The following is a 22201-nucleotide window of genomic DNA, read 5'->3' as shown; positions in this document are numbered from 1 at the left end:
CTTGACGACATGGAGAAGCAGATGCAGTCAATCCGCGGCAAGGATATAAAAGCTGCCCAGGATAGACAGAAGCAGTATGCAGATAAGAAGAGGTCAGACAGAAAATTCAAAGAAGCAAATATGGTCTTCATTCGAGTACGCCCCAAAAGAAGTTCTCTATCTCTTGGGAAGTACAAGAAGTTATCCCCTAGATACTGTGGGCCATATCTAATTACAAAGAAAGTAGGTGACTTAGCCTATGAACTTCTTCTACCTCCTTATCTCAAAGTACATAATGTATTACAAAGAAAGTAGGTGACTTAGCCTATGAACTTCTTCTTCTACCTCCTCATCTCAAAGTACATAATGTATTTCATGTCAGCCTACTTAAGAAGTATGTACCGAGCCCAAATCATGTGCTTGATGAACTCTTAACTTCTTCAACCCAAGGGTAGATGGAACTCCAACCTGAAGAAATCCTTGATGTTCGAGAGAAGGTTCTCAGGAACCAAATTTTGAGAGAATTATTAGTCAAATGGAAGTTCTATCCTTTTGAAGACGCTACCTGGGAGAAAGAAGTCGAGTTTACGAGATGACGACATCTCGAATTTTTCAAGTGGGAGAGGAGGTAAGATTTCTCCCCAGCCCCTAAAGATGTCCAGTTTCTTCCCCTGTAATCAATTTCCTTTTCAGAATAATAAAAGATCTTGTTTCTACCTGTTTTGGCCTAGTGAGAGAAAATGTTCTAGTGAGAGAAAATATTCTAGAGAGAGATAATTCAGTTTTTAGATATCTTTAGATGGAAAAATATCCTTTCTTATTAAAATAAATTTCCCCAAATTAGAAGTTTTAAAAAAAATTCCTAAGGTGCATTAGAAATAAATTATAATGTGCACAAAAGACCTTGGCAGCCTAAGGGTCAAGATTTTCTAAAAAATTTAGATTATGGTCCAATTAAGGTTCCTATGGACCAATAAGATTAATCCAAATGTAGGGAGGAGATAAATTGAAGAATAAAAGAAAAACCCCCAAAATGACAAAATGCTCACATAAAAGAAAAACCCCCAAAAATGACAAAATGCTCACATAAGATGAAGAGTGGACTAAGGACCCCCAAAGAAAAGAATTAAAAAATTAAATTTTGACACCTCAGAGTGGGGATCTCCCCTCATGAAGTAGGCACCTTTTTCTCATCATTACCCCCAATTCTTAATCAATAAAATGAGATATTTTCATCTCTCCTCTCTCCTGTTTCAAAACTAGATCTAGAAAGTAAGCTGAACTGACCTAAAAATGGTCAAAATTTGACTAAACTGATCTGAAAAATTCTAGAATCAGTTTGCTTGGTTAGAGACTCACTTTTTCCTATAAATAGAAGCCTCCCCCTTTGTAAAAGCTTAATGGTGTTTATGCACTGTTACTCTACTCCTGCCCTGAGCCATCTACAATGAATTTTTTAATAATTCAATTATTTTTGGCCTAATCCTCCCCAAAGTGAATTGGTGGCCACTCTTGCTTCAAACAAGAGTAGAACTCTCAATCCCTCAAGCCAAAGGAGAGCTTACAAGCTCCATGTAAGCTAATTTTCTTACTTGTTTACGAATTTTTTATGAAAAGTCTATGGTTTTCTTGATTTTTATGTTTTTCTAATGACCGAATTAAATTAAAATGCTATGCCTTGATGAAAAGGCCACCCCCTTCTCTTCTTTACATTCCAGCCCTTTCTAATCCTAGAAAGATTAACTAAGGGATTAATTAAACTCTTCTTATTGTTTACTCTCTTGAATTTAGAAAATTGTGTAAATTAGAGTTCTATAATTCTAAATTGGGTTAATTAAGTTAAGTGTAGATAGATAAAAATGAGAAATGGTCAGCCATACAAAGAGGTCATGGTAAAATTTTCTAGAATTTTGTGAAAAAGAAAATTTGTTTTTATGTTATTTCAAAAGAGTAATTCCCACCATTTTTTTGCATCTAAAAGAAATATTCAAATTACTCCATGTACATATTCACCTATGAATATGCATGGATATCACTAATATTAATTATTAAATTGATTTCTATGCATAGAAAGATGCATAATGGAATTTTTTTATTACAAAAGTGTTATTCTTATTAAAATTGATTTCTATGCATAGAAAGATGCATAAAGGAATTTTTTTTAAATTACAAAAGTGTTATTCTTATTAAAATTGATTTCTATGCATAGAAGGATGCATAAAGGAAATTTTTTTATTATAAAAGTGTTATTCTTATTAAAATTAATTTCTATGCATAGAAAGATGCATAAAGGAATTTGTTTAATTACAAAAGTGTTATTCCTATTAAATTTGTTTTTTATGCATAGAAAGATGCATAAAGAATTTTTTTTATTACAAAAGTGTTATTCTTATTAAAGTTGATTTTTATGCATAGAAAGATGCATAAAGGAATTTTTTTATTACAAAAGTGTTATTCTTATTAAATTTGATTTTTATGCATAGAAAGATGCATAAAGAAAATTTTTTTATTATAAAAGTGTTATTCTTATTAAATTTGATTTTTATGCATAAAGAAATTTTTTTATTATAAAAGTGTTATTCCTATTAAAATTGATTTTATGCATAAATAGATTTTTTTAAAATAAAAGTGTTGTTTTCATTGAAGTTGATTTTTATGCATAAATAGATGCATAAAGAATTTTTATATCAAAATTAGAATTCTCTTAAATTCTATGAGTATATTGATGAATGAATAATTAAATACTCTGAGAGAGAAATTTCTATCCTTTTATATTCACACGGATTGTAAAAAGAAAATTCAAGAAATCTATCGAGATTGAAATATTCAGATTAACGAATAATTTATTCCTCATTAGAATTCATAACTAATTTAGAAATCAGTTAAGTGAATATTCAAAGAAAGAAATTCAATAAATAGTAACTGAATTGTCAAACCTTTTTGAGAAAGATAGTTCAGAAAAAATCTTATCCGACTTGAACCTTGAATCAGACTATGACCAAGACCAAACTCTTTCGTCAGTTTCGAGAAAAGAAGGTGTGACCAGTTTAGAAAAATAGCCTCAAAACTCCCGCCAAATCTGAAACTAAGTTTGAGACCCTTCAAATTGATTTGTGGATCAAGGTTATAGAATTCGAGGAATTCTGGTATGAAATTCAGAATTACGATCAAGAAGTTTTGGGGATACTGATTCAAGAAATACTCCTTGTATTCAAAAGAAAATCAAACTGAAAACTTGCATAAAAACCCTATTTTCTTAAAGGACTGTCTTACGCTAGAGGGAGCATTTGGTATATGTTTTTCTAAGGGAAGTTTGGTTGCAACAGCTGGCGGGGAGTGTTCAAAGGATGGCTCACGCAGCAAAGCTTGGTCTTGACCAGCATCAGTATGGTTGAAAAATGGTGCGCTTCCGGTACGATGGGCGAGGGCCGATGAAGCGGTCCCTAAGTGAGTGAAGTGCTAGGACACCTAAGGAGGATCCTGGAGGGTTCTGACCAGGCGATGCAAGGGCTCGCACTACTTAGGATACCCTTGCGTATGTCATGGAAGATATGTATGATGGATGAAATGATTATTGTAATCTGATACTGGATCTCGTTTGCTGACCAGTTTGTCCCAACAGAGAGTCCAGAGTGATATTGTTTTTTCAGAATCAAGGGATTTGATGGAGTTTTTGAGTTATCACATCTGTAACTAATAACTATTTGTCAATGGATTATTTTATAAGTTCAAGTTTGAAAGAGGAGTGTGTGCATATCTGTATTCGAAAGCAAAAGTTAAGAAAGGCATTCAATTATGGGTAGGTGAGTAATTGTTTGGTTCTACCGATTCTAGTGGTTGGGTGGTAGTGGCTAACCCATGGGCCGGATGGGGTGGAATCAATGGATTTTTAATAATTAAATTGAAATAATAGGAATACGCTTAGAATTTGAGTAGTTAAATAAAAACCTGAAGAATTTCTCAAATGAGTAGATCAATGACTGTGCTGTCTGACTTTGGTTAGGAAAAAAGTGTTAATTTTTTCAAATGATTAGATCAACGGCTATGCCTGATTTCGATTAGGAAAAAAGCATTGAATTCTTCAAACTAAGTCAGTGATAGTTTTCTTTCTATCTGGTTTAATCAGGTGAAGGATAGTTTAGTCTCTTGACCCGGTTAGAAAATTTGTTAAGAAAATCAAAAAGTGGAATCGTCCCCATTTTTCGGGCAAGGGAAATTTTCTCGGTTTCGGTTTTGGAATGACCACCAGATTAGTCTCATGTTCAAACATTCGAGGGCGAGGCCCCGAGTGGGAAACCCTACCAGATTAGTCTCGTGTTCGGACATTCGAGGGCGAGGCCCCGAGTGGGAAACCCTACCCTGCACAAGAGGAAGCTACGTCCGCCTGCTGCTAGCAACTAGGAATCCGGTGCACGGAGGGGGCAGAGGGGTCTCACAGATTGCAAACCTTTGATTGGTGTGACTTTAGGTAATTCTCCATCTCTCTATGGATGTACCACACCCAGTCTTCCTCTTTTTCTTCATGTACCTTAGCTATATGGTTTAGTGTGGCCCTGTTATATCGGTCCACTGGCTTCACTTGCATCATCATAGACATTACTCTGCGAGCTTTCTCATTTACTTCATCACGTATATTGTCATACTCTACCCCATTGGAGTTATAGGCAATCCTTTTAAGCATATCTTCCATGGGCATCTTCTCAATATTGTGAATATGTGTCTGCATTGTGTCTGGATTGGTGGGGTAACTATAGAGCATTGTGTATCAGCTCTTTTGAGAGGAGGACATGCTCTGTGGTGCCATTTGCCTTTGTTGCTATACCTCTCTTTGGTGGTTTTGTCATATGATTTGATGTACTCTACACATAAATCTATGTTGATTGCACGGGGAAGGCTATCGCCATTCTGCCAAGACCCACTTTCTCCAACTTACCCTTGACCTTTGTATCCTCCAATATCTGTAAACACTCAAGGTTGTGGTACTAGAGCGTGATTTTCCCGTGTACTATCTGTATGTCTTTGCTGATCATAAATCCCTAGAACATCTGTGCATATGGCCCTAGATAGTTGAGCTTGGTGCCACGTGGTGCTCTCTTCCTTCATTCCATGGGTGACCCTGTGGTACTGGTTTGGGTTATGGCCGGAGTCTCTTCGACTTCTAGTTCTGTAACATTGGAAAGAGCATCATGTATAATGACTAGTAGGAGCTCGTGGTCCCCTCCTTCTTTGTTTTTTCTTCTCTTAAAAAAGAAGAAGGGGTGTGTGTGTGTGTGTGTGTGTGTGTGCGTGTGTATGTGATGCTTGATGAGAAGTGTGTTAGTGGGGTGAGTAATGACATAATGTGTTGGTTCGGAAACAGTGTGTTTAAGATGTGAAGTTGCAGACGTGAGAGCTTAAATCATGAAGGTGTAGGTGTGAAGGCTTACGCCATGAAGTGTTAGTTCATGATGACGAGTTAGCGCATTAAGGGTTAACCCGTGAAGGGCTTAAGCCATGTGAAAGGCTTAACCCGTGAAGGAGTAGGTTATAAATCCATGAAATAGTAGAGTTTTGTGTGATTTTTTTGTAAAAAAGCACTGATAGTGTGTAGCTATGGCATGTCCCAAGCATCGGAATGTGATTGTGCACAGTGTTAGTCCTACCAAAGGGTTGGTCTGGTTTTGGTGAAATAGCAGACTGCTATTTCATGGGTTTAGAAGGCTCTTGCCCTTTTGAGGCGATTTAAGAGTGATGATACATATTTTCAAGCAAATTGAATATGGACGACATGTTTACAAATCATAGTAACCCAAAAACAGAATGAAGAACCTATGCAAACAGATGGATGAAGAATGCATTCGATTGTTTGCTTCTTCCATAATTCTTTTATTCAAAAGAAATAAAACAATCAAAGTTGGAGGACAAGCTCCTACCTGAGATCAAAGGTCGCAACAAGCAATGAGAGATGGAAGACCCTTGAACGCATTCCCGTAGCAATGAATTTACTTTAATCCCGATGAGACCTTGTTTGTATCATAGTATTCTTGTGTTTAAAGTTGGGCTTTGGGAACCCATTGTTGACATACTGGATACTTTTGTTGTTGTTGTTGTTGTGGTGGCGGTTTTCTTGTATGAAGGTGAGGTTGTGAGGTGGATGCTTTCTCTGGTATGACCGCTTCTTTCTGTGGTGTTGGTGGTTCCATGTCACCTATCATTGCCCGTTTTTCTTTGTTTAAGGGGCTCCATAATGGCACAGTGATGGTATCCTTGCCATCATTGAGTTGTGCTGCCCTCTCTTCCCATTGGATATGACAATTATTGGCACAGATCCAGGATCGTCCAAGAATAATCTCTTCTTCCATGGATCCTTCAGGTATGACAAATACCTTTCCCACCAAGGGATTATTTCTGATAGAAATATTAATGTTTAAAAATCCCACAGCTTTTGTAGTTGATAAATGCACACTTCGGACTTGTGCATTTGTGGCTTTGAGGTGAGGTTTATCTAGAGCCACCCATGTTTCATAGGAGATCAAGTTATGACTTGATCTCGTATCAATTAATGCAATGCTCTTGACGTGACTCTCTTTCTACACTAAGACGTGCCGGCTTAATGTCCAGGTCATCCTCATTAAGAAGGGTGAGTGAAGCCATGTTCACATGCAATAGTTTCCCCTAGAGTCTCTATTTGGCCTTGGCTTCCCTTGCCTTGGCTTCTTCTTGAGCTTGTTTGATTTTTTCTTTGGTCATCTCTTTCTTTTGTTTCAGTAGATGCTCTTGTGTGAGCAGTGGTCCTCCATAATACTTCTTGAGTTTTCTCCCATTGATGTATCCTTCCATTTGTAATTTTCTTTTTCTTGGTGGTTTTGACACCATACATGAGGACAAGGTCCCCCCATTTTCAGTTCTTTTTGTTTCAGGTTATGGTCAAACCAACATTTTCTCTATAATTTCTCGACCATAAGCCTATGTGATGCAATTAGCTAGGTTTCATCAAGTTTTTCTAAATTAACCAATCTCTCAGCCAATGCATTTTTGGTAAGCCTCTCCTATACTGCAATTCGCAGGCTTGGAACTAAGTACTCCATAGGCATTACCACATCAATGCCATAAGCTAGAATGAAAGGAGTATATCCTGTCGCTACCTTATACGATGTACGATATGCCCATAGAGATGAAGTCATCTGATGTTCCCAATCCGTGTGTCTGGCTTCTAATGTTTTAGTCAAGATGGTACATAAAATCTTGTTCTGCCCTTGACCATTTGCTTGTGGATAATGAGGTGATGAATTTCGATGGACTACAAGGAATTCGGAAAGTAAGTGTTCAATCACCTCATTAATGAAATGCGAACCCCGGTCTCACTGACTAATTCAAGAGGGTAGCCAAATATGGAAATGATCTGTTCATATAAGAACTTGGCCATGGTTTGTGCATCAACTCGCTTAGAGGCTCTTGCCTTTGCCCACTTTGTGAAATAATCTATAGCCACATGATTACATATCGGGCTTCGATGGATGTGCCGTTGGACTAATGGGTCCAACAAAATCAATCCTCCACTTCTCAAAGGGTTGTCTTACATTCACAGGGGTGAGCGGTATCCTATCTCTTTATTGTGGAATAGCAAATCTTTGACACTCCTTGCATATTTTTACAAAATCTTTGGCATCCTCGAATAACGTAGGCCACCATAGTCCCACTTGAAGCACTTTGCGAGCTGTAACTTCTCCAGTGAAGTGTCCTCTGGCTATTCCTGAGTGTGCTTCTTCTAGTATTGTGACAAATTCATCTTCTTGCACACATCTTCTTAGGATATCATCCTTGCCTAGGTTATATAATTCTCCAGTAATCAATTGATAAGGTGCGGCCAGCTTAATAAGCTGACACATTTTATCCTTGTTCGAGGGTCGTTCTTGCAAAAAACCATGAGCTAGATATTCAAATATTTTTCACTCCATTCAAGAACCATGTTAAGTTTGAATAGACAAGCATCTGGGAGGTCATCTCATCAATACCAGTTGTAGGTTCTCCATTCAAATTCTAGACATGTGGTCAGCTGTTGTGCCCCTTTTCTTATTGTGACCGTAAAGTTGAATTCTAAGAGTAAAAGTAACCAGCATGTGATTCTCCCCATGGTGTAAGGCTTGTTCACCGAATATAATAGGGCCTGATGGTCCACAAAAAATATAAATTTGTTTGCCAATAAGTAATGTCAATATTTTTTTACATAAACCATGGCTAACCCTTCACACTCCGTGGTGGTGTAATTTATCTCTGCATCATTTAGTTGACGACTGGCAAAGCAAATTGGGTAATCCAATTTGAAATCCCCAGGCTATGCCAATACACAACCTATTACAAAATTTGATGCATAGATGTTCACGTGGAATATAAGATCCTAGTTGGGTGGTCTCAAAATAGGTGCACTGGCGAGTGCTTTCTTCAACTTATTGTATGCTTCTTGGTATTCCTCAGTCCATTCAAAGATAATGAGTGGTCTATACAATGGTCTAGCAATTTTATCATAGAAAATGATGAAGCGACGATAATACCCAACGTGGCCCATAAACCTTTGTACATCTTTGTAATTGGTGGGTGGTGGAAATACCGTTTTTAGACATAATGTGTCCTAAGATTACCCCATGTGTAAGATTCCTCCCTCCAGCTTTTGAGGTGTGCAGGTGTAAGAACCTCCCCATCTGATCTTATAATTATTCCCCTCTCTGAAATAAAAGAAACTGCATCCATTTGTTTGTAGATCATTGCATAGGAATCTCTACTTAAACCAACTTTGTGACAAATACCTTGAGCTTCAGAGTTTGCAATAAATGAATTCTCTCGGAGGGTTCATTATATGTAAACCCTCTGTATCACGTGTGCTCAAGGCCTACTTTAAAAACCCCTTATCTGTGATTTTTTCATGAATAAAACATACCCTTTTTCTATTCATCCTATGAATACCACGTTTAATTGGTACCCTTCTGTATATAAAAAATGGGTTAAAAAAAGATTTTAGAAATCCCTTCAATTGAACCCACGTGCTACACTTACATATTTATGAGTGACCCCCCCCCCCCCCCCCCCGCGAGTGAATTCTTCAATCATGCATGCATGAGATCATCACACTGATAATTGTTCTAAACTTTGAATAAGAAAGTGTAGACTTCACCATCTACCTTGAAAAGACTTGTGAGAGTGCTCCATTATCTTGTTTAGGTTCTTCAACTTATGAGTCTCGGCATGTATATCGCATTTGTTGTTTCCACTATTTTTTGATAATGCTACAAGTGGTCTTTGGTCTCTTACTCATTCACGTGCATCCAAATTAGGAGGTGAGCCCATGTTTGACTGTCTTCTCTGATACCACTTCTAATTTATTGTTCTTGGCCTCTAGATCCTTTTCTTTTTGTTCCAATTCATAGCTCTACAAATGCTGAGCATGAACGAATTCTACCAACTCATTGTATTTGTTCTCCTTGTTAGATCATCGAGCATTTAACTACTTGATATATGAGCTTCCTTCATCATTAGCATCCTTTGTGATATTATCCAAATGTTTTGCACCTGACTAGAAAGCCTTGTTATGTAACCAAGCAAGCCAGCATTGCCCTCACAAATATATTTGATCAAAGAAGTTAGGTCTAAAAATTTAGGTGGCTATTGGGTCGAGGGATTAGGTGGGTAAATTGATCCTTCCACTCATAGATCAACATGCTTTCTCCCTAATTCCCTAGCCTGTTGCATTACATAAGGGTTGAACTTAGAAGCCTCTATTCTCTTATACAGAGGAGCACACTCATAATCCAGGTCCACATGTATAAATCGCTTCTTAGAATTATTTTTGATGTTCTACAGACCAGCTATTTTACCCTGTTTTGGTCTGGAGAGAGAAAATTTCTAGAGGGAGGTAATTTAAAATTGAGATATTTTTGGATATAAAAATCCTCCTAGTGTCTAAAATGATTTTCCCTGAAATAGAAATTCAAAAAGACCTCTTAATCTCTCACTAATCCCTCATTAACTGTAAGGGCACCAATGAAGAGTCATACCCTAACACATGGGGTCGCCTAAGGGTCCAGATTTTTTAAAAATTTTGGATTAAGGTTCTTATGGACCAATAAGATTAATCCAAATGTAGGGAGGAGATAAATTGAAGAATAAAAGAAAAACCCCCAAAAATGAGTAAATGCTCACATAAGATGAAGAGTGGACTAAGGACCAAAGAAAACAATTAAAAAATTGATTTTTCACACCTTAGTGTGGGGATCTCCCCTCATGAAGGAGGCACTTTTTTTCTCATCATTACCCCCAATTTTTAATCAATCAAATGGAGATATTTTCATCTCTCCTCTCTCCTATTTCAAAACTAGATCCAAAAAGTAAGCTGAACTAACCCAAAAATGGTCAAAAATTGACCAAACTCATCTGGAAAATTCTAGAATTTGTAAAGCTTAATGGTGTTTATGCACTGTTACTCTGCTCTTGTCCTGAGAGCCATCTACATTGAATTTTTTAATAATTCAATTGTTTTTTGCCTAATCCTCTTCAAAGTAAATTGGTGGCCACTCTTGCTTCAAATAAGAGTAGAACCCTCAATCCCTCAAGCCAAAGGAGAGCTTACAAGCTCTATGTAAGTTAATTTTAAATCTATGGTTTTCCTGATTTTCATGTTTTACAGTTGATTGAATTAAATTCAAATGCTATGCCTTTGAGGAAAAGGCCACCCCCTTCTCTTCTTTACATTCCAGCCTTTCTTAATCCTAGAAAGAATAACTAAGAGATTAATTAAACTTTTCTTATTGTTTACTCTCTTGAATTTAGAAAATTGTGTAGATTAGAGTTCAATAAATCTAATTTGGGTTAATTTAAGCTAATTAAAGAATGATAAAAATGAGAAATGGTCAGCCATACAAAGGAGGTTATGGCAACATTTTCTAAAATTTTGTGGAAAAGAAAGTTTATTTTTATGTTATTCCAAAAGAGTAATTCGCACCATTTTTGCATCTAAAAGAAATATTCTAACTACTCCATGTACATATTCACCTATGAATATCTATGGATATCAGTGATATTAATTATTAAATTTGATTTTATGCATAAAAAGATGCATAAAGGAATTATTTTTATTTTAAAAGTGTTATTCTTATTAAATTTAATTTTATGCATAAAAGAATTTTTTTAATATAAAAGTGTCATTCCCATTGAAATTGATTTTTATGCATAAAGGAATTATTTTTATTTCAAAAGTGTTATTCTTATTAAATTTGATTTTTATGCATAGAAAGATGCATAAAGGAATTATTTTTATTTCAAAAGTGTTATTCTTATTAAATTCAATTTTATTTAAAGAAAGATGTATAAAGAAATTATTTTTATTTCAAAAGTGTTATTCTTATTAAATTGGATTTTATGCATAGAAAGATGCATAAAGGAATTATTTTTATTTCAAAAGTGTTATTATTATTGAATTTGATTTTATGCATAAATAGATGCATAAAATGATTATATATATATATATATAAAAGTGTCATTCCCATTGAAATTGATTTTTATGCATAGAAAGATGCATAAAGGAATTATTTTTATTTCAAAAGTGTTATTCTTATTAAATTTGATTTTTATGCATAGAAAGATGCATAAAGGAATTATTTTTATTTCAAAAGTGTTATTCTTATTTAATTTGATTTTATGCATAGAAAGATGCATAAAGGAATTATTTTTATTTCAAAAGTGTTATTCTTATTAAATTTGATTTTATGCATAAATAGATGCATAAAAGGATTATATATATATATATAAGTGTCATTCCCATTGAAATTGATTTTTATGCATAGAAAGATGCATAAAGGAATTTTTTTTATTTCAAAAGTATTATTCTTATTAAATTTGATTTTTATGCATCGAAAAATGGATAAAGGAGTTATTTTTATTTCAAAAGTGTTATTCTTATTCAATTTGATTTTATGCATAGAAAGATGCATAAAGGAATTATTTTTATTTCAAAGTGTTATTCTTATTAAATTTGATTTTATGCATAGAAAGATGCATAAAGGAATTATTTTTATTTCAAAAGTGTTATTCTTATTAAATTTGATTTTATGCATAGAAAGATGCATAAAGGAATTATTTTTATTACAAAAGTGTTATTCTTTTTAAAATTAAGTTTTATGCATAGAAAGATGCATAAAGGAATTATTTTATCATAAAAGTGTTATTCCTATTAAATTTGATTTTATGCATAAATAGATGCATAAAAGGATTTTTGTAATATATAAAGGTGTCCATTGAAGTTGATTTTTATGCATAAAGAATTTTTCTATAAAAATTAGAATTCTCTTAAATTCTCTGTTTAAATTCTATGAGTATTTGATGAATGAATAATTAAAGACTCTAAGAGAGGAATTTCTATCGTTTTATATTCACACGGATTTTGTAAAAATAGAATTTAGGAAATCTATCGAGATCAAAATATTCAGATAAATGATTAATCTATTCCTCATTGGAATTTGTAACTAATTTAGAAATTAGTTAAGTGAATATTCAAAGAAAGAAATTTAGTAAAATAGTAACTGAATTATCAAACCTTTCCGAGAAAGATAGTTCAGGAAAAATCTTATTCGACTCAAACCCTGAATCAGACTATGACTAATACCAAATTCTTTCGTCAGTTTCGAGGAAAGAACAAGTGACCAGTTTAGAAAAATACCCTCAAAATTTTTGCCAAATCGAAAACTAAGCTTGAGACCCTTCGAATTGATCTGTGGATTAAATAATAGGAATAGATGTGAAGTGAATCAGATAGATGGGAATGAATGGATGGATGGGATGTGAATGAATGTAATGTGATGTAAATAGATGTGATGAGAAGTGATGTGATGTAAATAGATGTGAGGAGAAGTGATGTGAATAGATGTGATGAGATGTGATGTGAATCAGACGGATGTGAATGAATGAATGAGATGTAATGTGATGTGAATCAGATAGATGTGAATGAATGAATGGATGAGATGTAAATCAAGATGTAAATGAATGATATGGGATATGAATGGATGTGAATGTATATGTGAATGGATGTGAATGTATATGAGAAGAATGGATATGGGATGTGAATTTATATGTGAAGAATGGATATGGGATGTGAATGGATGTGGATGTGTATGTGAAGAATGGATATGAGATGTGAATGGATGTGGATGTAGAATGGATATGGGATGTGAATGGATGTGGATGTGTATGTGAAGAATGGATATGGGATGTGAATGAATGTGGATGTAGAATGGATATGGGATGTGAATGGATGTGGATGTATATGTGAAGAATGGATATGGGATGTGAATGGATGTCGATGTGTATGTGAAGAATGGATATGGGATGTGAATGGATGTGAATGGATGTGAATGTATATGTGAAGAATGGATATGGGATGTGAATGTATATGTGAAGAATGAATATGGGATGTGAATGGATGTGAATGTATATGTGTAGAATAGATGTGGATGTGTATGTGAAAGAATGGATGTGGATGTGTATGTGAAAGAATGGATGTGGATGTATGTGAAAGAATGGATGTGGATGTGGATGTGAAAGAATGTGATGTGATGTAAAGAGATGTGATGTGATGTAAAGAGATGTGATGTGACATGAATATATGTGGATGTGAAGTGATAGATATGAATGTATGAATAGATGTGGGTAGTCGTACATGTGAACGATTAGATGGATGTGGATGAATGAGATGAGTTGTGTGTGAATGAGATATGGTGTGGATACAAGTGATGTGATATAATATGGATAGAATGTATGTGATGGGATGGTGATGAGAATGAATGAATGTGATGGATATGAATGAATGAATGTGATGGATGTGAATAGATGTGATGTGATGTGAATCGGGATGTGAACGAATGAGATGTGATGTCATGTGAATCGGAATGTGAGTGAATGAGATGTGATGTAAATTGGGACAGATGTAAATGGATGATATGTGATGTGAATGAATATGATGTGATGAGATGTGGATATGGGTAGACGCGAGTGGATGAGATATGATGAGGATAAATGAGGAAAGAAGTGATGAGATGGAAAATGATGTGATTAGATGAGAATGGGAATACATATGAAATAAATAAGGATTGATGTGGAACAATGTGGAAAGATGAGAGTTCGTTTTAGAAACTGTATTTGTGACCTGTTTTTAAATGACTGTTTTATGTTAAGAATGCTGGGGAAACATTTTGACCGTCTTGTGAATGAGGTCAAGGAGACCTGTCTGATAAAGTTGCAATAGCTGACAAGGAGTCAATGGAGGATGTCTCGCGTAGCAAGCCTCGGTTCGATTTAAATGGTGAGCTTCTGGTACGGGTGGATGAGGGACCAAGGAAGCGGAGTGAAGCGCTAGGTGACCTGCGAAGAATCTTAGAGGGTGCTGACCATACGGCGCTCGGGGTGGCCGAAGATACCCACACGTACGTCGTGGAAGATATTGGAATAAGGAGTAAGAATTGTTTTCTAAATTTGGGCATGGATCTGGTTGATTGACCTTGCTGGTCCTCAATGGATGAGTCCATGGCTCTTTTATATGGATCTGTTGGTTGATCTTGCTAATCTTCAACGGAGATTCCATTTTGATTTTTATAAGTGAATATATTGCCAGGTACTATGAGCTAGGAACTATCGAAAAGGCCCTTGAGTGGGCGGGTGGTGAGCGTTCTGTTACCAATGATGCCATAGGTACACCGATGAAGGAAAAATTAGAAATTAGGATTCAACCGGATATTTTGGAGGATTATGATTAGTGATACTATAGTTTCATTAAAAGATTATTTTAAAGAAAGCTGAATCTGGGAAAAAGGCAATTTCATATTGGGTGTGTAAGTGGTGTGACTAGTTTTAAGTTTGCATGAATATCCGGCTAGGGGGCGTGGGAACTCTTTTCCCTGGTACTCGAGACAAAACCTAACCAAATTCTTAAATGGATCCCATCACTACAGTGGTTGGACGGTTGGCTAACCCACGGGACTGGATGGGGTTAGGCTGGACTGATGGATCCCTAAAACGAGACTCAACTCTATTATAGTACGATAGATGAAGTAAATCCTGGATAAAAATTGTTCTATGGAAAAGAATCAATGGCTGTGCCTCTTAATGAGAAAAAAAGCGTTGGTCTCTATGATCCAAGTGCAAGTCTTTTCCTTGATTTGACTATGGGACTTACGGGTTTGGTTAGATCAGTTTAGTTAATTAAGGCTCTTGACTACATTAGAGTAAATTTATCTTGGAGGAATTGCCTGTGCTTTTCGGACAAGGGAAGTTTTTTCCGAGTTCGGTTTTGGAAGAACCGAGGGATTAGTCTCTTGTCCGGATATCCATGGGCGAGGCCCCAAGTGAGGGACCCTGCCTTGTGCAAGAAGTGCTACTTCCGCTGCTAGCACCCCTGAATTTGTTGTGTGGTGGAGACAGGGATCTTTCAGCTGGTATCAGAGTGAATTTGGCTAAAGTGGATCAATCGAGAAACTAGAAACGTCACAAATTTATGAAGTAGCAGTAAAAGTTTGTAATTGTGTGATGAAATTCATACGAATTGATATTCAGAATAAAGATTCATAAATAGATAATTGGGTCTTCAAATGGAAGTACCGCAATTGTATGGAATCCCTGACTTGCTTGAGGCCTAGACATGATGATATTTACCTTAAAAATTCCAAGGACCGTGACTACCCGTATATACTGAGGGTATAACTTCAGCTCTTTATTGGCAGTATATACTGAGGGTATAATTGTAGCTCTTTACTGGCAGTATATACGAGTAAATCTAAGACCTTGAAATTATAAGCAAAAATGCTATCCTGATGATGATGAATTCGAATGTGGTTTATATGATTTTAAAATTATGGTTGAGAACTGATGAGTTGATTTGGATTCTGATTGAAAAATGATGATTCCTGATTTTGGTTGAAAAAGTGATAAGCTGAGCAAAACCACAATGAGGATGAATGGGAAGAGTCCCTGTGATGATGTTCATAACTAGAATGAGAATAATGACTTCAGCAAATCACTATGAGATTAGTGGATTGTGCTGGCAGATTGCTATTGTTAACACTTGACCCAGTGGATTAAGTTAAGGGATGACAAATTAAAAACCTACAAAATTGAAATTCCCATGGAGGAATGTTCAGATGGAAATTTCGATCTAATGGACCATTATTGTGTTAAGGATATGAATGATATGATCTGAATGAATTGTTATCTGATGATGAGTTCTATATAAGGGATCTTTATCCCAGGATTGTGTTGGGTTCACCAGACTATAAGGAACCCCAGAATTAGTTGGATCTTAAGGGAACCCTAGAATCAGTTGGATCTTAAGGGAAAGAGTTGTCCTCTAGTTTGCGAGATGAGGACATCTCGCGTTTTTAAGTGGGGTAGGATGAAAGATTCCTCCCTCCAGCTTTTGAGGTGTGCAGATGTAAGAACCTCCCCTTTCTGATCTTATAATTATTCCCCTCTGAAATAAAAGAAAGATCCTGTTTTACTTGTTTTGACCTGGAGAGAGAAAATGTCTAGAGGGAGGTAATTCAAAATTGAGATATTTTTGGATATAAAAATCCTCCTAGTGTCTAAAATAATTTTCCCTGAAACAAAAATTCAAAAAGAACTTTCCAATGTGCAATTGGAATTAATTAAAAATAGGTATAAAACATCTTAGCCTAAGGATCCAGATTTTTTTAAAAATTTTGGATTAAGGTTCTTATGGACCAATAAGATTGATCCAAATTTAGGGAGAAGATAAATTGAAGAATAAAAGAAAAACCCCCCAAAAATGAGTAAATGCTCACATAAGATGAAGAGTGGACTAAGGACCAAAGAAAATAATTAAAAAATTAAATTTTGACACCTTAGTGTGGGGATCTCCCCTCATGAAGGAGGTGTTTTTTTTCTCATCATTACCCCAAATTTTTAATCAATTAAATGAGATATTTTCGTCTCTCCTCTCTCCTATTTCAAAACTAGATCCAAAAAGTAAGCTGAATTGACCCAAAAATGGTCAAAAATTGACCAAACTGATCTGGAAAATTCTAAAAGTAGTTTGCTTGGTTAGAGGCTCACTTTTTCCTATAAATAGAAACCTCCCTCTTTGTAAAATCTTAATGGTGTTTATGCACTGTTACTCTGCTCCTGTGTCCTGAGCCATCTACATTGAATTATTTAATAATTTAATTGTTTTTGGCCTAATCCTCTCGAAAGTGAATTGGTGGCCACTCTTGCTTCAAACAAGAGTAGAACCCTCAATCCCTCAAGCCAAAGGAGAGCTTACAAGCTCTATGTAAGTTAATTTTCTTACTTGTTTAATTTTAAATCTATGGTTTTCTTGATTTTCATGTTTTACAATTGATTGAATTAAATTCAAATGCTATACCTTTGAGGAAAAGGCCACCCCCTTCTCTTCTTTACATTCCAGCCTTTCTTAATACTAGAAAGATTAACTAAGAGATTAATTAAACTTTTCTTATTGTTTACTCTCTTGAATTTAGAAAATTGTGTAGATAAGAGTTCAATGAATCTAATTTGGGTTAATTTAAGCTAATCAAAGAATGATAAAAATGAATCTATATTGGGTTAATTTAAGCTAATTAAAGATTAGAGTTCAATGAATCTAATTTGGATTAATTTAAGCTAATTAAAGAATGATAAAAATGAGAAATGGTTAGCCATACATAGGAGGTTATGGCAAAATTTTCCAGAATTTTGTGGAAAAGAAAGTTTATTTTTATGTTATTCCAAAAGAGTAATTCCCACCATTTTTGCATCTAAAAGAAATATTCTAATTACTCCATGTACATATTCACCTATGAATATGCATAAATTCACTGATATTAATTATTAAATTTGATTTTTATGCATAGAAAGATGCATAAAGGAATTATTTTTATTTCAAAAGTGTTATTCTCATTAAATTTGATTTTATGCATAAAAGGATTTTTTATATATATAAAAGTGTCATTCCCATTGAAATTGATTTTTATGCATAGAAAGATGCATAAAGGAATTATTTTTATTTCAAAAGTATTATTCTTATTAAATTTGATTTTTATGCATAGAAAGATGCATTAAGGAATTTTTTTATTTCAAAAGTGTTATTCTTATTAAATTTCTCGACGCACACGTGGGTATCTTCGGCGGCGACTGAGAGCCTGAGCAGCATATGGTCAGCACCCTCTAGGCTCCTTCTTCGCAGGTCACCTAGCGCTTCACTCATAGGCCGCTTCCTTGGTCCCTCATCCACCGTACCAGAAGCTCACCATTTAAATCGAACCAAGGCTGGTCAAGACCTCGGTCGAGACCTTACTACGCGAGACGTCCTCCGTTGACTCTTCGTCAGCTATTGCAACTTTATCACTTAGGTCTCCACGACCTCATTCACAAGATGGTCAAAATGCTTCCCCAGCATTCTTGACATAAAATAATCATTTAAAAATAGGTCACAAATACAGTTTCTACGAACTCTTATCTTTCCACATTGTTCCACATTATTTCTCCTTATTCCACATTCTTCTAAATCAATTCACTTTGCTTATTCCACATCCAGTTATATCTATTCCCATCATCCTTCATCCATTCTCATCCAATCATAGCATATTAGATCTCATCACATCTATCCACATCACATCACATTCATCTACATCACATCTCATCACATCCAATTACATCTATTCAGATCCTCATCACATCACGCCACATCTCATCCATTCACATCTACCCATATCCACATCACATCTCATCCATTCACATCTATTCAGATCCTCATCACATCTCATCCATTCACATCTACCCGTATCCACATCACATCACATCACATCAATTCATATTCACAGAAAGATGCATAAAGTAATTATTTTTATTTCAAAATTATTATTCTTATTAAACTTGATTTTATGCATAGAAAGATGCATAAAGGAATTATTTTTATTTCAAAAGTGTTATTACTATAAAATTTGATTTAATGCATAAATAGATGCATAAAAGGATTTTTTATATATAAAAGTGTCATTCCCATTGAAATTGATTTTTATGCATAGAAAGATGCATAAAGGAATTATTTTTTATTTCAAAAGTGTCATTCCCATTGAAATTGATTTTTATGCATAGAAAGATGCATAAAGGAATTATTTTTATTTCAAAAGTGTTATTCTTATTAAATTTGATTTTATGGATAGAAAGATGCATAAAGAAATTATTTTTATTTCAAAAGTGTTATTCTTATTAAATTTGATTTTATGCATAGAAAAATGCATAAAGAAATTATTTTTATTTCAAAAGTGTTATTCTTATTAAATTTGATTTTATGCATAAAAAGATGCATAAAGGAATCTTTTTTTATTTCAAAAGTGTTATTCTTATTAAATTTGATTTTATGCATAAAAAGATGCATAAAAGGATTTTTTAAATATATAAAAGTGTCATTCCCATTGAAATTGATTTTTATGCATAGAAAGATGCATAAAGGAATTATTTTTATTTCAAAAGTGTTATCTTATTAAATTTGATTTTTATGCATAGAAAGATGCATAAAGGAATTATTTTTATTTCAAAAGTGTTATGCTTATGAAATTTGATTTTATGCATAGAAAGATGCATAAAGTTTTTTTTTTCAAAAGTGTTATTCTTATTAAATTTGATTTATGCATAGAAAGATGCATAAAGGAAATATTTTTATTCCAAAAGTGTTATTCTTATTAAATTTGATTTTATGCATAGAAAGATGCGTAAAGGAATTATTTTTATTACAAGGGATGTAAATGAATGATATGGGATATGAATAGATGTGAATGTGTATGTGAACAGATGTGAATGTATATGAGAAGAATGGATATGGGATGTGAATGGATGTGAATGTATATGAGAAGAATGGATATGGGATGTGAATGGATGTGAATGTATATGTGAAGAATGGATATGGAATGTGAATGGATGTGGATGTGTATGTGAAGAATGGATATGGGATGTGAATGTATATGTGAAGAATGGATATGGGATGTGAATGGATGTGAATAATGTGGAAAGACGAGATTTCATTATAGAAGCTGCATTTATGACCTGTTTTTAAATGACTGTTTTATGTCAAGAATGCTGGGGAAGAATTTTGACCGTCTTGTGAATGAGGTCATGTATACCTATCTGGTAAAGTTGCAACAGCTGACGGAGAGTAAACGGAGGACGTCTCGCATAGCAAGGTCCGGCTGAGGTCTTGACCAGCCTTGGTTTGATTTAAATGGTGAGCTTTCGGTACGGTGGATGAGGGACCAAGGAAGCGGCCTATGAGTGAAGCAATAGGTGACCTGCAAAGGATCTTAGAGGGTGCTCACCATACGGTGCTTGGGCTCTGGGGGTCGCCGAAGATACCCACACGTACATCGTGGAAGATATTGGAATAAGGAGTAAGAGTTGTTTTCTAAATTCGGGCATGGATCTGGTTGATTGACCTTGCTGGTCCTCAACGGATGAGTCCATGGCTCTTTTATATGGATCTATTGGTTGATCTTGCTGATATTCAATGGAGATTCCATTTTGATTTTTATAAGTGAATATATTGCTGGGTACTATGAGAGCTAGGAACTATAAAAAAGGCCCCTGAGTGGATAGGTGATGAGCAATCTGGTTACCAATGATACCATAGGTACACCGATGAAGGAAAAATTAGAAATTAGGATTCAACCGGATATTTTGGAGGATAATGATCAGTGATACTATAGTTTCATTAAAAGATTGTTTTAAAGAAAGCTGAATCTGGGGAAAAGGCAATTTCATATTGGGTGTGTAAGTGGTGTGACTAGTTTTAAGTTTGCATGAATATTCGGCTAGGGGGCCTGGGAGCTCTTTTCCCTGGTACGCGGGACAAAACCTAACCAAATTCTTAAATGGATCCCATCACTACAGTGGTTGGGCGGTTGGCTAACCACGAGACTGGATGGGGTTAGGCTGGACTGATGGATCCCTAAAATGAGACTCAATTCTATTATAGTACGATAGATGAAGTAAATCCCGAATAAAAACTGCTCTATGGAAAAGAATCGTTGTGCCTCTTAATGAGGAAAAAAGCGTTGGTCTCTATGATCCAAGTGCAAGTTTTTTCCTTGACTTGACTATGGGACTTACAGGTTCAATTAGATCAGTTCAGTTAATTAAGGCTCTTGACTACTTTAGTGTAAATTTATCCTGGAGGAATTGCCCGTGCTTTTCTGGCAAGGGAAGTTCTTTCTGGGTTTGGTTTTGGAAGAACCGAGGGATTAGTCTCTTCTCCGGATATCCATGGGCGAGGCCCCGACTGAGGGACCCTGCCCCTGCCTTGCGCAAGAAGTGCTACTTCTACTGCCAGCAACCCTGAATTTGTTGCGCGGTGGGGACAGGGATCTTTCACCATGTTTGAACCAGAATTGACATTTCAAAGGGTTTAAGGATATACGATATAATCGACATCGCTCAAACACCTTTCTCAAGCAAGCCAAATGTTCAGTCTAGCGTGAGTGTGCACATAGATCATCAATGAATACCTCCACCACTTTTGCAAGTAGTTCTTGAAGGCTGTGCACATCAATCGTTGGAAGTTGTTGGGACATTGGTGAGGCCAAAAGGCATAACCTTATAAGCATATGTTTCCCACATTGTATTGAAGGCTATTTTCTGTTGGTCTTCTGTTGCTATGGACACCTGATTATAGCCTGAAGACTCGTCTAAGAAGTTATAAGCTTCTTCACTTGCTACCCATTCCAACACATATTCGGTATATGGCAATGGGTAGTGGTCTTTCCTAGTGGCTACATAGACCATTTTAAGATCAACACAGACATTCTTCTTCAGCACAATCACAATTGGTGAGAGCCAATCTGTATGCTCAATCTCATAGATGAAATCCGTAGCGATGAGTTTGTCAATTTCCTCCTTTACAATCACTTCATATTTTGGATTCATATGGTATGGCTTCTCCCTCGATGGTCATGATCCTTCCATGATCAGAATTGTGTGTTGTACCACTTCGGGTGGTACACCCTTCATCTTTGTGCATTTCCAGGCAAAGCAATCCTTGAATTCCTTGAGGAGATCTATGAGTTCTTCTTCCTCAGCGCTACAGTTAAGTCCTTAGCAATATAGACAGGTTTGGTTTCCTCCCCTGGCTCTATAATATCAATTTCCTTAACTTCGGTTATTAACCGTCATATGGTGTAGATGTCTAGACCATTGTGTATGT

Source organism: Cibotium barometz, chromosome 23 (genome assembly GCF_041138505.1).
Source record: "Cibotium barometz isolate CiBa-2024 chromosome 23, ASM4113850v1, whole genome shotgun sequence".
Taxonomy (NCBI): Eukaryota; Viridiplantae; Streptophyta; class Polypodiopsida; order Cyatheales; family Cibotiaceae; genus Cibotium; species Cibotium barometz.
This window is presented reverse-complemented; position numbering follows the sequence as displayed.